Source organism: Musca domestica, unplaced genomic scaffold, assembly GCF_030504385.1.
Source record: "Musca domestica strain aabys unplaced genomic scaffold, Musca_domestica.polishedcontigs.V.1.1 38, whole genome shotgun sequence".
In the NCBI taxonomy this organism is placed as follows: domain Eukaryota; kingdom Metazoa; phylum Arthropoda; class Insecta; order Diptera; family Muscidae; genus Musca; species Musca domestica.
Window position 1 is genome coordinate 6,042,452 of NW_026712324.1, and position 6,000 is coordinate 6,048,451.

Sequence of the window (6,000 nt, forward strand, 5' to 3'; positions counted from 1 at the left end):
CTGAGAAGAGTACAGTTAAGTGAAGAGACTCGTTTATACTCTATTCCACAATGTTCCTATCTGTGTTATTTTGTTATGATTGCTGGTTTATTGGTTCGTTGGCTGGCTGGCTGGTTAAAAAAGGGCGCGCAAAAAAATTCACAAATACTACATTTTGTTGGTATTCCCCCTGCATCAAGGAAAAAGAACAACAACACCACAACCAAATGAAAACAATGCAACCTGTAATGACTACTTCGTGTTTTTATGTGATTTCTGGTGATTAAATTGGGGGACATTTTATAATGAGGTGTAATTTGGGAACTACTGCAGCAATTTTTATGCAAAATATACCAAGATGTTTGTAATTCAGAGTAGAATAGGGATGCGGTCAATTTTTGTTTATATCTTAAAATGCTGCAAAATTCATTGGAATGTAATTACATTGGTATTCTATTTTTGTATAAGTTAAGTTTGTCATCCCATGATTCCGACCGTCTGTCTGGCCCTCTGTGGAAATCACTCTACCTTCCGAACAAAATTAAGTAGGTTGATGATATTTTGCTCAGATGTGTTTAAGGTCTGCAGGAGTTTTGGTATTGAAAATGGGCTATATAGTCCCCATATAACTGTACCAACAAATTGAAGGTTTCCTCCAGATATTCGGTATTTTGAGAATTTTTCGTCACAGTTTTCACGGGAATCGTTTTTAATGGGCACTACCTCCTATGACAGAAACTTTCTTCTTCAGATCGTAACATTATTACCAAACTTAGATCGAGTTCAGAGATGGGCAATATCGATCCATTGCTGCAGGCCCCTCCACAACAAAATATCAAAATTTTTAAAAGAAAATAATTAACCTCATGGAAAGAGAAAGGTTCGTTCGATTTTTGTCTCAATGTTGGCAAATCCTAATATTTTTGTCATTGCTATGTCAGATGCGTAAATGGACAGTTTCGGCCCCTTCTTCTTCTAGTATCTAATCGGAAAAATCATAACACTTTTTGCTGAGAATGAAATCAATTGCTCTGTTCAGGATTAGTTTCAAATCTCTGTAGCGCAAGGTGAAAGTATATAAAAAGCTTTTTTGACTGGCTGAAGTCTTCGGCTGGCTTCTAAGTAGAGGAAAAAAGAAGTTTTAGGTTGACTTAGTTGGATTTTGCCCAATCGCACCTTTTCCAAATAAGCTAGCCGATGTGTTCTCACCTCTAATGTTGAAAGAATAAAGCAACAGCTCTGTTAGGGTGTAGTATCTATTATGCCTGCAAATAAAATAAATGTACATAACTTGCTTCCAAACGCATAATAGACTTGTTTCAGCAAATTCCTGAGGAATTTTATTTCCTCTTTCATATATGTCGGTTTCTGTATATCGCAGAATTTTATTGACTTCTTCATAAGTGAGGTATACATCCTCCTTTTAATAATATTTTTTGATGGAACCTTTGTTGTCCTTTCTCTGTTGTAGCTTCCATGTTTTTTTGTGCCTCAGTAATTCTTTTTTATACCCTCCACCATTCTATGGAGGATATATTAGCTTTGTCATTCCGTTTGTAAATCCTAGAAATGTTTATAATAGTCCCTACGAAGTATATATATTCTGGATCAGAGCAAAATTCTAAGACAATCTTGCGATGTCCGTTTGTCTGTGTGTCTGTCTGTTGTAATCACGTTATCTTATCGACCAAATACTCTGTCGCCCAATACTCTGTATTTTCATGATTTCAGCAACATTATTCACCGGAATTGTAATAAATTTCGTATTTAAAGTTCGTAAAGATTCTACAGCCTATGACAAAAAAAATCGTATGCAGGTTCACATTTTCGTATAGTCCCACTGTAACGGTTTCATCTTAAGTAGTAGTAGTTTTCGGATTCTTTTTCTAATTTTTCAAGTTCTTTTCAAATGTTGGAGGGTACTAAAGGTTCGGCCCGGCCGAACTTAGCTGCTGTTTTATTTATTTATTATTTTTTGAAAACTGCTCGAGATTTCGATCTTTAACACTCACTTCTTCCTTACTTAGCGGCTGTTTTATTTAATTTTTTTTTTTTTTTTTTTTGAAAACTGCTCGAGATTTCGATCTTTAACACTCACTTCTTCCTTACTGCGTTCTTTATCTTTGTTTTAGGATCTTTTCGTCGTGCTAATTCGTTTGGTTACCACTTTGCTTAGTATTAATGCATTTACACTAGTCCTAAAATCTCTCTAGATCCAGTACTTCCCCACAACGGGTCAAAATTTTGGATACGGGTACGAGCATAGATTTTACAAAAGCATTCGATTCTTTTCAAACTTCGTACATATAACTTTTATAAGATGCGAGACAAGTCAGCCTATTTTTCTTCAAATTTCTACAAACCATAGATTTATATAAATATTCTTTTGGAACCTCCCCAGCCAGGTGCTAAAATTTTGTATAATTATAACCCCTATAAGAAGTCATAGATCTTCTTCAAACTTCATTGTATATATCAATATTTTTATCTACCATAAATCTATTGTAAATTTGAGATATTTCGCACTACTACTTCTGGTACCTCATCCACAAAATGTTTACATGTTCAGCTATATTTAGATCGGACAGTTTAATTTTATTTCCGCATCTCTAACCCCCAATGACCTGTAACGAAATACCTACTGTGAATTACTTCTGGCAAAGGATATATTTTTGCCAGTTAAATTTTGGGGTTTTTTATTCTCTTTTTCTGCAAATTACTACATTGGTGTTAAGTTTTCTACTTTTTTTCGCCACTTTACATTTTTGTAGCAATTTTAAAAACCATTTAAAACTAATTCTCTTGAAAATTGTACGAATTTCCCCTTTCACTTTTTTCCAAACCATATTTTAATGACTTGGCGATTTGCTTAACCATTTTAAGTTGACATCACTGAACAACACACAAACAGAGCTTTCAAGAATGTTGTTGTTATATGTCTTGTTTTCGTCTTATGAAGAAAAAAATCAAAACAAGTGCATTTGCTAAGCCTACCTAACAGTCAGCCAACCAACCAACCAGCCAGTCAGCCATCCAACTAGCCTGTAGCTTTGTTATTGTTTTGGGGTTTGTTTTGTTTGTACCGTTATGTTTTGGCTGACTCTTGTGTGTTTGTGTCGTAGAGGAGGTTGTGAGGCTCTATGTTGTTTTTTCCTCCTGTCTCACTGTATGTTGTATGCCCGTATGATGTTCTTCATTGGAATTTGTGTGGTATGTGCGGTGTGAGCCCACGGTCGTTCCCCATTCAGTTTTATGTTTGCAATTGTTTGATGAAAATCTACTCACACTCAATCCCCATCATTGATGGATGAATTGGCTGGATGGGTGACTGAGGTATCCAACAATGTTAATGTAATTTTTTGTTTTGTTTGTTTGTGTTTGTCACAAACATAATTTTTTCCTCTCTTTCTTCCGATTGACAAACATGTTGTGTGTGCGCGAGTAAACAATGTTGGCAGAACATAAACGAAGATGTATTAAACGATAGCTTTCTAGAAATGTTGTATTTTGTAATAGGTGAAAATAGCAAAGCGAAAAAAGTGAAACTGAATGAATTTGAAAAATATGTAGGTAGATAGAATGTGAAAAAAAAAAAATAAATAGACAACAGCAACAACATTGCCAAAGTGTGTCATCAAAATATGTGTGCATTTATTGTTGCTGCTGCCGATGTTGCTGTTGTTGTCGTTTACGGTTATGGTGAAATTCAAAACAAAATTTACAGCCGCCAACCGCATAAAATATTGTAAACAACTTAGTGAGAAGTGATAAAGCAACAAAGCCAGTATCATCATCCGTCGCGATATCTGCAAGGGGAAAGAGGGCATTGAACTGTGAAGAGAATCGTATGCAGGCATCGTAATGCACAGTGGGTTATGCAGAACATCAAATTAAATGGGCATAACTCGTTGTACTGAGTATTGAATCCGTTATAATTATGATGCGACGAAGCGATGGTATAGTGTCAAATTAATATTGTCATTCAAGAAAACGGGGAGATAAAATACGTAATTGGGTGGGATATTTGGAAATGGAAAATGAACAGTAGACCCAGCATATAAACACATTCTATATGAGGAAACCAATAAAGTTAAAAAGTATCAATCGGGTTTGCCGACAGATGTATGTATACTCACAACCTATGTCCGATTATTTAAATATATTTTGACTTATGATTATTCAAGCTGTTGACCCTCCATTATGCAGGTTCCAAATGAATGGACCAATAGTGTCCATTTCGTATAGGACCTAAATGAATATGATATAAACATTGCGACGTGCCAGGTATGGACTATGGACTTCTTCCTTCCCTTTATATGAGATATGTGCAAATTTTTGGAAAATGTGGAAATAAGTGTGAGGTAACAGATGTAGCGGACCAAAGTAATCCATTCTCATACTTCATCTGATACAGATAAAAATACTGATATGGGCAAAATTACAAGATAACCCGAACATTTATATCTAATTTTATGGGAAATAATAAATTCCGAAAAATTTCATATTCATATCAGGTTTATGGTTGAGAGGAATATTTAGGCATAGCACGTTATTACAGATAAAAGTATTGAAAATTGCGAAAATTTGCGACGGGGTTCGCAGATATATATTATTTAATTGACTTTTTTTGAGCGACTTGTTCATCAAAAGCTTTAACCATATGTGGCGAAGGTACCAGAAGGAATGGTCCGATCTCTACTATCTTTATAACCGATCTTGCGTTGATAGAAACATTGAGATGTACTAAGTCTAAATGGAATCAGATGTTAATTTCGCCTTTTAACAGCTTCATGGATATTCAAAATTGTGAGCCTTTGTGGGGGGAGGTACAAGAAGGAGTGGACCGATATATCCCATCTTCACAACAGATCTTGTGTTAGTAGACATAATGGGATGTGTGAAATATAAAGAGAACCGAATGCTTATTTCGGATTTTTTAATGTTTTGGCTATTCAAAATTTTGACCCTTTGTGGGGGAGGTACCAGAAGGAATGGTTCGATATCTACCGTCTTCATAACCGATCCTGTGTTGATAGAAATTTTTAGATGTGCCAAGACTAAATGAAATCGGATGTTAGTTTCACGTTTTATGAGCTTCATGGATATTCAAAATTTCCACCTTTTAATGGGGGAGGTACCAGAAGGAGTGTACCGATATATTCCATCTTAACACCAGATCTTGGGTTAATACAAATATTGGGATGTGTGAGGCTTGAGAAAACCGACTCTTACATCACATTATATAAGAGTTGTAATTATTAAAATTTTGACTCTTTGTGGGGGAGGTACTTGATGGAGTGGACCGAGATTATCCCTCTTTGCACCTGACCTAGAACTGACTCAAATATTTGGATTTGAAAAGTTGAAACAAAAAAGGATTATCGCTTCCCTTTCTGCGCAAAACAATTTTTTTTTATTTTCTTGAAAATGTCCAAATTCGTTCCAAATAAAATAAAATCCGATAAAAATTCTGTTAAAATCTATATAAAGACCTGCATAAGCAATTTTGTCATAAGCCATTACAATATTCAAATACGAAACTTGAAAAAAAAAATCAGCTGAATAATGTAGCTTAAATCATCAAAATACGCAATATAGGGAGGTGCCGTTATATTGGGGCTATACGAAGACTTGGACCTGCATAGATAATTTTCTCTCACAGGCTGTAGTTTCTATGGAAATACAAATACGAAATTTCAAAAAACTTCGGTGAAAATTGTAACTAAAATCGTCAAAATATCGAATATAGGGCCTGTACCTGCATAGACAATTTCCTGTCATAAACTGTAGTTCCCATTACGAACTCTAAATAAAAAATTTAAAACAGCACCGGTTAATAATGTCGTTAAAATCATCAAAATACTAAATATTGGAAGGTATCGTTATATGGAGGCTATACGAAGACGTGGGCCTGTATACGCAATTTTTTGTTATAGGATGTAGTACCCATTACAAATTCTAAATACGAAGTTTGAAACATTTCCGGTAAATAATGTCTCTAAAATCGTCAAAATATCGAAT